This window comes from Temnothorax curvispinosus, unplaced genomic scaffold, assembly GCF_003070985.1.
Source record: "Temnothorax curvispinosus isolate PA1 unplaced genomic scaffold, ASM307098v1 QBEX01005011.1, whole genome shotgun sequence".
Lineage (NCBI taxonomy): Eukaryota > Metazoa > Arthropoda > Insecta > Hymenoptera > Formicidae > Temnothorax > Temnothorax curvispinosus.
In genome coordinates, this window is record NW_020214791.1 from 1,574,723 (window position 1) to 1,587,052 (window position 12,330).

Genomic DNA, 12,330 nt, shown 5'->3' on the forward strand with positions numbered 1-12,330 from the left:
TTAAACGCATTAAACGGTGTAATCCTCACTTCTCATTTTGATTTTTCATATTTTTGAAAAAAAGTCAGGGTTCAGTAATTGGATTTTAATATTGAGACTTTTAAATTTTAATATATAGATACACTAATATACCATCTCTTAAAGAAAGAGAATCTCATTTTCTATCTTATTGAAGAAAGTGTAATTTATTTGAAGTAGATGAAATAGTCGCGTTAATGTATTTTACCCATCACTGATAAGTATTCAATATAAATTACATAATTAAATCACTGACTAATTAATACGTGCAAATGGTGTCACGAACACACATGCAACCTACTACGATACACGTATTTATAGTTCTTGCAAATGCTGCGCCAGTTTAATTTCTCCGAAACTCCAACAAATTATTGCTTTTGCATATTATGCCGCGCGCCATTCGCCATACTGTGCTTCTTCGTATCCACCCACGGCACGTAAACGCAAAACATAAATGCACGCCGACGTGAGCTGTACTGCGATCGCATATAATAAGCTCAGACGTTATATCCGAACCCGGGTGCAGCTGCAGACGCGTTGGCGCATTTATAGAAGTACAATGCCCGACATATCCGGCCGATCGTCGGCTATAAATATCGAGATTTATCTCGATTAAAGTGCGACCAATATCCGCGTGCACGGAAATGACCCTGTAAGTTTGTGTTCTTTCCTCTTTTCTTGCGCGTTTTGCGTACTCGCACAATTATGGCAATAAATATCCTTTAAAAAACCTATTGGTAAATATCTATTATACTACTGAACGTGAGCATATTGTCTATTTGTAAACGTAGTAATTGATTCGTAAAATTCTTTTATAGCGCGTTTATCAGAATGCATAATCCTACGATTTATTTAAAAATAATCTGTAGTCGGTAAGAATAGGTATCGGAACAGAAAATAATATTTGTTCCGAGAGAGCTTCATTATCTCTCGTAAAAGCTACGTGTTCACTTTTGAGTTTCGATGATGGTATCCTGATAGAATAATTCATACAGGTTGCGAACATTTATTTTACTCATCGCACACTGTATGTATTATACGCATATCGGAGGATGCAGCCGGGGTAATCCAATAAAGTCAATTATTCTATGGGGAATATTCCATTGTAGGAATATCGACGAATCATCGACGGCAGCGAGGTACTCGCTTTGTAAAAAGGATTACGAAAGAACGAAAAAAATCAAATTCAGTTGAAATTTTGGTGCAGATCGACGGTGGTGCGACGTGTTCGGACTTTTAACCCAGCTAGAAACCGACACGTATGCGTACTTCTCAATGCGAGAATGTCTAATACATTTCAGGGGTATGTAGGAACTATCGAACTAAACATCTTTTTGATCAAAGTTTACCTGAAATACGAACGTATTGAAGAAATGTTGAGCTGTATCGTGTCAAAATATATGAAGCCAGAAATAAATTCCAAGAAAAATTTTTGTAAATTAAAAATCAATTAAAAGTCGATATTTTTGTGACTATTGTCGTATATTTGTGATTTTTCATATTATTTAAAAATCAAGCGATAGTAAATAATATAATATATACATTTTAACCTTATGTTGCAATTTGGATGACTTAACTGTTGTCGCTAATTAAAGGCCGATCGAACACAAAGTGCACTGAATATTCTAACGCGTAACATGAGTTAATTGACGTTTGATGCAAATGGCTTTTAATGAGATTCCGCAAATCGTTTTCAAATAATCATTCGCATAGTACTCGACATCGAATTTCGGAAGTGGGTTCCAACGATGCCTGTACTGCAAAATTCATGTGTGCAGTTCGCTATTAAGTTACATCACAAATTTACAAAATCTGGAAGGCAACATTGGTAACTTTTTCAGCTCGATGGAATTATCCGTTATTCTAAAAACTATATAAATTTGATTCTGGTATTCTATTTTTGGAGTTCTATTAGTCATTCATTTAAACAAACGACAACGAATGATGAGCTTTATCCATAAATCTTATACAATTATCATGACATATATGATTTATATATGTTGTATTAACAATTCTATAAGGCTATCCGATAATATATAATAAGTTTTTAGATTAGGTATTTTAGATCTTTTATTTTTTATTGTCAGAAAATTGGTTGTCAAAATAAACTATTAAAACATTTATTTGAAGCGAAAATTTTCGTCTATTATTGGAAAACAATACTTTGATAATGTAATAATGTATGAGATGCATATCCAAGCTTCGAAAAACTGGGAAATATTCCTGGATATTTTGCTTTTAATGGAATAGAAATTGATTTTTTATATCCAACTTGATGTTCTTTTACATGTAAGGAGCATAATATATATTTTAATAGCTAGAGTTAATGTGTAATTGACTTTTTCATTAATAAATTAATAAAATACATTAATTTTACTTTAAAGTTAAAGAGTTTTTAATTTTATTCAATGGTAATTTTTTATATCGTTTGCATCAAATATTCATATCTGTCTATTTTTACTTTTTTATTTACTCAGATAATGTATAATGTATGAATTAGCTATATTTGATCAAATTTATTATAAATAAATATACAATACGCAATAGTCATACAACCTGTACAATCACATAATGGTAATTATTGATTTTGTTTGACGTCATCGACAATGTATATCTTGCTGCTTGCATTTATAATTACAGCCATTCAAACGTTCAACATACGTGAGAATTGCAACAAGATAACAATATTATTTATGTAACTTGTATAATTTGACGCTCTGTAATATTTTATATAAAAAAGGTTACACACACGTGTAATACATAATATAATATTATCTATGCATACAATCCTCAACCGCGAAATGGAAACAAACAAGTAACTCTTTTATTGTATACATACAGTTATTCATTTATAATAATTTATGACACAATCTATTGGAAATATCAGAAGAAAAAATATTAAATTTAATCCCTGTAAAAAAATCTGCAATTATGTCTAATTTCTGAAATTCAAGAAGTCTTCAAACGGCTAACTACTTGCCCACGTTTTTCTTTGAGTCTAATAATTGCCATTCTTTGTTTGGGGAAAACATGTGTGCGCATAAAGATTCGAGTGGTTTCTCTTCGTCAAGATCGGGTCAACGGACGAATATGCTAACGACTCCGTGGGGTTAATGAGTCTTTTGAGCGAGGCTACTCTCTTGTCGCGCGGCTCTTGAGTAGACTAGCCAATCGCGGAACTACGTCAGGAACTCGTGACTTGAAGAATCTGCGGAAGACCTATATATACTTCGACAAACGTGAGGAGGAGATGCCGCCTTGCATGACGCTGCTGATAACAAGTCTGATTTGCTAGCTTTAATCACGGCTTGACATAAGATGATTATCTTTTTAGGAAAACGGAAGTGTGAAAAATTTATAAATGTTTTATCAAAAGGATCAAAATTAGAATATGTATTCTACTTTTTATATCAAGACAATACTATGAAATTTTCTGAAAATAGAAAGAATATTCTTAGAAATTAGAACGTCTGGGCTAAAGTAGATAATGTATGAATATTAGACATTGGATTATCTATAATTTGTAGAATTTACTTTAGATATGAATTTATTTAAAGTGAACTTTATTTGATTCATTTTGATTCTGATCATTTCTTATATAAATAGAATTTTTCATAAGAAATGTAATGTGACTGCGTAAGAATTCTAGATATACATTCAACGGGGGAGAAAGCACAATGTGAAGGATTAACCCAGTACCAGCTGCAGTATATAGCAAACTCTCGCAGAATGTACTTTGATATATACAATGTTCAAGAATAATATCGTATTACGTTAAATAAAATTCATGACCCGAGTTTCTTCATACAGCTATTAAAAAAGAAAAAGAAGATACCAGCAGCGTAAAAAACGGGTTTACACCGGAAAACTTCGCGCCGCTCCTAATTTCCCTATCTCGACGAAAAAAATGCAATTTATATCTCGCTCGACAAAGCGGATATTCTTTTTGACTGGTTATCGCATGCCCATCTGGCTCCGTCCATTGCCTTGAAGCAGACGAAGCCGGCAGGAAGCCACGCGAATGCAAATTAATGTTCGAACGTTATACGCGCGATAGGGGAGCGTTATGGCGCCGCGGTGGAGCGCGGCGCGTTTACGCCGGCCTGGTCGGTTCGTCGTTCCTTTATCTTTATCGCCGCGGGAACGGCCGAGGAACCAGACTGTCGAGAACTGACTCCGAGAGTTCGTTTTCGTGGTGGCTGCACCGGCGCTCCACTCTGAAACCGCGCCCCTTTTCGCATAATGAGCTCGTTTGTATCGCCTTTATTGGAGAAAGAGACGGGGTATATTCCTGCTCCGAAGAGAAAATTTTCTTCCTCTTCCTTTCTTTCTTAGTTCCTCCGTCGTGTGCCGACATACCCCATACCTTTTCGAGCACCACGCCATTAAACCGTTCGAGATCCTCGCAAACGATGTTTAAATGTATTATGACCAGAGATGCGAGTTAGTTAAATACTTGAAAAATATATTATGCTATGTATATAGTATTGTTGAATAATATTTATGAACAGAGGTCCTTAATTGAAATTCCAATACGTCCAATGAAATGGATAGCTTTTGCAATTACACGAACGATAACTCGCTTTGCATATTTAATAACTTAACTTCTGCAGATGAAATCTCTTAGTTAAAAATATATCAAGACCGGTTATATAAAAAAATCTTCGCGATTATTAAAATTTATTTGCTCTCTTTACTTTTCGTAAAAAAAACTAAATAAAGTTTAAATTCTCGAGTAGCGCACATAGCAAGAGTTCGATGAACTTGTGAGATAACATGGAAGGCAGGCCACTGAATGCAAGGCATCTGATCTCATATTAATGCAACGAAGCATCTCGAGGAGCAACCCAATTTCTACTGGGTCAGATATTTTCCCGTGCTGTACCAGGCGCTAATGCTGCAGTGCAACGCGGAGTCAACTCGCTGAATATCGCACGTGCTCGCGACGATATCTCGTAGAGCACACGATAATTCACGCGGGAGCGAGCTATTAATAATCTTTCTTGACTTTCGAGCAAAAGCCGCGCGCGAGGCAAGAATGGATGAAGAAGCGCCATGTGAGTGGAAGACCGAACAAGAGAAAGAGAGAGAGAGAGAGAGAGAGAGAGAGGGAGAGAGAGCGAGAGAGAGAGGGTCGAGAGAAGAGAGACGCAAACACGAGCGCTCATTACGTCGCCGTTCTCGTGGCGCGAGATGAATAATTAATAACGCGAAGGGCATGCGAGCCGCGCTTTTGTACTACAAAATAGTTTCGTGTAAGTCAGGCAGGTAGCAGGACATACCTGATGAGAATCGATAAGCGAACTTATTAAACCATATGCGTACGTGAACATTTTTCTCAAGTAAATCATCAAATATCGACGTTTATAATTCACAATTTTTCATAAATGTAAAAAGGTCTTGAAGAGCCATTATCGCAAATTAAAAATAATTGCGACAATTTGTTACAATTGTCCTGGCAATCAGTCAAAAAGTTAAATTTCTAATTAAATAAGCGCTATAGTTGCGATTGTGTGACAGAAGAATAAAATTGAATCAGTTATTTTAAATCCTCATTCTTTCAATGTTAAAAATGCTTTTAAATTACCAGATTTTTTGTAATATTTATAGAAAAACCAAGACGCATCAAAGAACACGCGATTGCAGAAAAGTGCGATGAATCTTGTACTTTGCATTTTGTAAAAATAATCAACAAGCTCATGTGCTTTCGTTTTCGAGTTTGCATCATGATATAACTTGATTTTGCTAGAAATATAGAAACGGGCGCATATGTTTTGTAAGTGGATGGATCGCTGAAGTAGTGATAATATAAAAGTATATGTCGTAACTCTCTCGGAGGATAGGCTATTGCAGCGAGCTACTGACGTCATAAACAACTCAGAAAACTTCGATTGTGAAACTTTTCTATGGATAAGGTGGCAAGACGGCAGAGCGCAGAGATTCCCAATATGCGTTATACGCCGCGTTCGTCCCAGTCCGGAAACAAATGTCACTGAGCTATTAAAACTTCTAAACTCGCCGCCGGATCGAACGTAAATAATGCTCTCTCCGCTAGCACTAACCTGATTTATCGACGTTTCCAACTTGGCTTTACTATTGGCAGGATTGCTGCGAAGGAAGCGCGACGGTTGATATTTGTCTCGGCAAACATGGGGGATGATGACGAGGAGAGAACTTGGAGATAATTAAATCTCGAAACATCGCATATGCCGTAATTACGCACAATAAAACATGGATCCTCATCAAACATCAAGAGAGCTTGAATTAATCCTTACATTTCTTACATACTGCATCGAGTACTGTTACCGTTTCCAGTAGAAGTAAAAATTATTCTTTATAATTGATAATAACTGATGATAAAAAAATATAAGTTTATTTAAGTTTCTTTATTTAAGTAACCCAAACTTAAATACTAATACTAAATAAAATAATTTGAAGCTTAGAAAACCCTAATTAATAGCAAAGAGAAAATTTTTGTCTTCGCGAAGCTTCGAATTTCGCCCTCTTTCTTAACATGCGCAATATCCTGGATTTCGTTCGTAGGCCGTTCGTAGATCCCGTTTGTTTTCACAATTCATACCTAAGACAACAGCACGTACCGGAAAAAGCGATGCGTCACAACGCTTTCCGCCGTGCGGGCAAGTCCCGCGGAGCCACAGACAGCCCGCGCGAGAGTAATCGTAAAATACGGATATACCGCCGACGGGCGTGTTGGCGCATGCATCTCGAATGCAGCCGAGAACGCAGATTGCAGGTGTCAGCGGCTCGGTGGTCCTACGGTGAACTTTCGCCAGGCAGTATTTCATAAAAGTCGACGGTCCGCGCACCGCAACGGATAAAGCAACTATACCGCGCGCCGCCGCCGTCGCGCGCCGCGCCGCCCTTTTTCCCCATCATCTCCTGTTCGCTTTTGCAACCAGCCACAGGCTCCACCGGTTCTTACAGCGACGCGGTTGCTCGCGCAACAGCTAGTTTATTCAAATTTGACGTAATGTTTTCGTACAGGATCTCGTGTATTCGTCCGTGCTTGGAAGACGTTCTTCTCGCCCCTTTGGTTGCGCGCATATTGAATTCCGCGGTGATTTCCGGATTCGAGATTCTCTCTAATATTGCGCGCATCATACGATGGAATAAGATTCGAAATAAAAGATTGAAACAAATTATGAATTCAAGATAAAATGCAAATTTATGTTTTGTTTTAAATAATATTAAAAGTGTAAATATAAAATAATGTAATGTAGTAACATAATATGGAAGTAATAATTATTTTTTAAAAAGTTTAGTAAAATTACGAAGTGGCTAATATTACACTTCAATAGAGTTGTAACATTAACGGTTCGCAACTTTTTTAAATGATGTATCTCAAACACGACCTACGTAAAATGAAGGCAACAAGTAATCTCGCGGTGATACGTCCAATCCGATTCAACGTTAAAACACGCCATCGAATATATCCGGATACGCTTTGCGCTACGAAATGGCTCGAAACAAAGCCGCTCCTGTGCAAAGTTTACAGCGATGCGTTATCCCGGCTACGCGTTTCCCGACACATGTGTGTGCGTGTGTGTATGTGTGGCTACGGGAAACAACCGACGCTTCTGGATTCGCGATGACATCCTTCTTTATGGTAGCCGTCTGTGCGGATCGGCCGTGTCCAACGTTCTCAGCAAATAGCCCACGTCTTGGCCGGGAAAATCCTTCCTCGCCGAAGACGAAGAAATACGAGCGGAGACACGAGAGATGTCCCTTTCACTTTTGTTTCAGTCCGTAAAGACGATTCGCAAACGCGTGCAATTTTCTTTTTTATGAAATATATATACATACACACACACACATAATCTTCTTGCGCGCGAACAAGTTAATAAGCATACTTGACACTTTCGTTAAGTCTTCTTGAAACTTTTAGGTTGGGCAAATATTAATTTTCACTGCGCTAACGGCCATTCAACTCGGTTCCCACGATGACAATCAAAGAGACGTAAGGGCTTCAAGCAAGAGTTTGTAAAATTAAATTCAGCTCGCCGAAACGATAAAGACGAGTCATTATCACCGATAATAGTCATCGACCGTAATTTCCGATGGCAATCAAATATCCAATATACTAGAACATTTTACATTCGCGCGAGTAATGAATGGAGGAACATAGATAAATGTTGAAAGTACCGTATGCGACAATAATTAATCATTTCCGCCCAATTTATAAAGACACATATAATCCAACACGATCATTGTCGCCTTTGTAACGCGTCGTTCGCTCATTTATGTATGACACTAATTACGTAGATAATGCGAGCCGCCGCCTGTCTGTCGGTCCGAATAAAAATTAGAGTGCATTTTTCTCACGATTTTTATCCGGAAAGCAAAACGGCGAGGCATATGTCGTAAATCATCGGCCTGAGACTTCTTTTACGATCGAATCCACGACAGCGACATTACGGGTCAAATTTAACAGCGTATGTATATACGAAAACGGTAAACCGTAAGACGATCAATTTTTCCTTCGTCAAATATAAAATATTTCAATGAGGTAAGATGGTAAACGACTGTCAAGTCTGTTCGTCTTAGGGGGATGTCCGTGCGTGACGTCAATCGGAGAGATAGCTGAGATAAACAGAAAAATGAAAGGCGCGGAAGAACGTAAGGCTCGGGGGAGCCTCTGCAGTAAGAATTTGCATAAACAAACGTCATCGTCCACTGCGTTTCGAATCTTTGCGGCGACCGGAATTGACGTTATTTATTCTTTCTCTCTCTATCTATATAGCTATCTATCTCTATCTCTATCTCTATCTCTATCTCTCTATCTCTTTTTTTTTGAACTAAATGGCATCCGAGAATTTCAACCGAGCAAGAGACGTCAGTGTCGTTTAACTGACGCAGCTGTTTTCTCTCTTTTCTCGTACATCTCCTTTTTCTGCGCGGACATACTCCGAACAATTCGCTTGATCGTTCATCTTTTCTCAAGAGAACATTTCGACAGTAGAAGAAAAAGTCGAAAGGTCCTCTATTATTACGCCACTTGTTATATCACCCTTTTTGAATAGTTATGCAAAGCCGAACGATCGAATTTTATTCTGAAATTATTCATCGAAGATATTGACTGAATTGACTGAATTGTACGCAAAAGAAATTTTATACTTTGAATGATTCGCAGACTGTTTGACAAAATAGCTGCGAATTACAATAGTTTATACCCGCGATGAATATAACCCGCGATGAATATAACAGCCTTGAGGAAAAAAAACGAGATTACATTTGATGCTATTTGGTATTGAAATAGGTATTGGAACGTTTTTGATAAGCAGTGGTATAATTTAATAGCATCAATTCTAATTAGCTAAAGTTTAAAAAAAAAAGAGGTAACTCGGGGAAAGAAAACTCGAATGAAAGAAACGGTGGGCGGAAGTCGTGAATGGACTTCACCGGTCTTATCGTTGTAATAGAAAGAATAACGTCGAACTCGATAGAAGCAGCCGGGCTGCAATAAACGAATTTCAATCTAGCGGCCTTTGTTTCGCGAATCAAGGAAGTGCCGAGGCTTTTCGTACTTCTCAAAGATAAGAACCGCGATTCAATGGTAGATGAGAAAAAGCGATAGGAGAGGGATGGCCGGAATGTGGGAGGGAAACGGAAAGCGGCAAAAGTCAGAAGAAACAGTTCTCTCAATCCGCTTTTCATTGAGCACGCCGATTCTACTACGCTTCTAATTACATTACAAATACAAAGCCGGTCGGCTTTATTGAGTGAAAAAGTAAAATAAGTGAATATCCTGTATTCCCCTCTGACGAGGAGTAACTTAAAACACAAGCTTGAAAAAAAATATATATATGTATGAAAAATTAAATAAAATGAAAATATATATATGTCGCAGGGATTTCATGTAATTCGTTTTTCTGCAAAATTCCTAGAAAATCCACAAAAAACTGGAATTGTGGAATGAATAAAAATTACGCAATCTTACTAATGATTTTACAAAATCCTGGTTCTGTCAGTGAAATTGTGAATTGAAATTCTTACTTAATTTATATTTATAAATGATTTATAAATTATGTTTATAAATATAAATATAAAAAATTACATAAATTTATATTTATATTTATATTAATAATTTTTATTCAGTACAATATCCCGGTTTTTTGTGGATACTCTGGGAATTTTGCAAAAAAATAAACAAATTACACAAAGCCCCTGTGACAGATATATATAATATATCTTAGAATGCATTATATATAGTGATTAATTAGGAATATTAGATCTGGCGATTAAATAACTTTCTCGATTAAAGATTTGTAGCTTCATTGAGACAGCGACTATTTATCAAAGTAGATATTCATATATGTAGAGAATATAAATATTAAACATAAGTATTTTGTTAAACACTTTCAGTGTCTTAATATAATCCAAATTATTTTCTATGCATTGCATTAAATAATATGGCGAAATAGTGCACGGAATGGTGCCACGGCCGTCACAGGAATAAACAATTAATTATGCAAGTGACAAATAAATGAATAATAAATTACTTACCCCCACGTCGCTCCGCTGGCCGCCCGATGCCACCCTGACCTCCTCCTCCTCTCTAGTTCCACAGTCGTTGTTTCTTCAGGCGTTGTTTCCACATAATTAGTCACTCGTAAAGAAAAGGGTTAGACGCGCAGTTATGTCACTGATTACCGGAATACGTTGTCCGTGCGACAGTAAGCATGGCACTCTCGACGTTAATAGTGCGTGGCGCGTACTTTATTACTTATAGCAACGAAAGAATGCTCTGTATTAGAAAGAATATCGCGAAGGAACCACGATTTTAGCACTAATAAACTACGATCCGTCCGACGTGTCCCGTAACGCGACGCAAAGTGGCGCAGCGAATGAATCTCTAATGGCGGCAGGCGGACGGTATTTGAGCAACTTCACGCTGCACTCGTTCATAGGGGCATTTTGGCGCATCTTCAAATAACAGTTACATGTTTCGAGACGATCACGCCATGTTGATACAAACGATCGATAATACGAGAAAATACGAAATAAAATTAGATGAACATCCGTAGAATGCGAGTTATTTAATCGCAAGATCTAATATTATTACGTTAGATTTTGACCAAGAATCTATATCATAAATGTCGGGTTCTCGCGGCGGACAAATACGATTAACTTCCACGATTGACGACTCGTAGATGTATATTGAGATTAGATTTACTACTTTATTTATCGAAACAAGTATTTTGCGCGATTCGTCCGAAATAGCGAACAGATATGTATTCGTATGTAAATTATTATTTTCCTCTTTTAAAACACTTATACTGTTTTAAGGCTGCTGTTTCATGTGTCGTACGACAAAATTTTCAAGCGTATTATTGATTGGCTAATTTCTAGAGACTTGAGAACTTTTCTGTCCTGTAACCAATCAACGGGCTTGAAAAATTTGTCGTCCGACAAATGAAATAGTTCCCTCTTAACGTAATTTTACGCGTCCGAAATAACGAAAAGATATTTGTTTATAAATTATTATTTTTCTCTTTTAAAATACGAGTGCACACGAGTATACTCTCTTCTCTTTCCATCTCAGCGAGTTAGAAGAGGAGAAGGGAGTATACCCGTGTACCCGGGTGACGTTACCGAACGCAGCCAAAGAAGCTTGGATACACTCACGTCGCAAATTTCAAACTTTCCATCGCGCCGGTCTGAACGTTATAATTACCGAATCGGAGCGCGGAGTAATACGCGAATCAAGTAACGGGAGCAACGAACAGCCGTGAAATATCAATCGTTTATGAATAATACGTTATGTGTGCCTCGAGGATTTGTGCGTTCGAAAATCCTATAATCCGTACAATTTTTAGACGCCACTTTCCATCGGCAACGAACAACCGTTAATTTGACTCGCGTAGCGTCGCGCGGCACGGCACTAAGGTGTCGCCGGCGGGGTGGGGCGGCGGGCGGCGAGCGGCGAGTCACTCTGCGTCTGTTGGCTGTGGGGGGTGAGTCGGGTGAATCGCGCACGTTGTAGATCGATGGTTGAGAGGTACGCTTAATTAATAAGCACAATCGCAATGAATCACGATGTCTATCGACCGCAGAGAACGATCGGCAGGAATTCGTCGCTTGTGTGGAAGCTCGTCGAGACTCCGTGCACCTCGCGCGAGTCGTTCAACCAAAATCTGTCGCGCGATTTATCGGCAAATAGACGACGACCGTGTTTCTCAGGCATCGCATTCCGCGGATATCTGTCCCACCGTAACTCGCATTCGTGTCAGGTTAAGGCGAGACAGAATAATCTCGTAAGAAGCAGTGACTTGGTTTCATGACCAAGCGCGT

General features: G+C 38.0%; 1 protein-coding gene across 4 annotated transcripts in view; it reads right to left on the minus strand.

The window, feature by feature from the left end:
• Nucleotides 1-12,330, minus strand: part of LOC112454350 (teneurin-m) — a 516,441-nt gene that overhangs the window by 485,202 nt on the left and 18,909 nt on the right. The gene's annotated exons all lie outside the window — the stretch shown is intronic.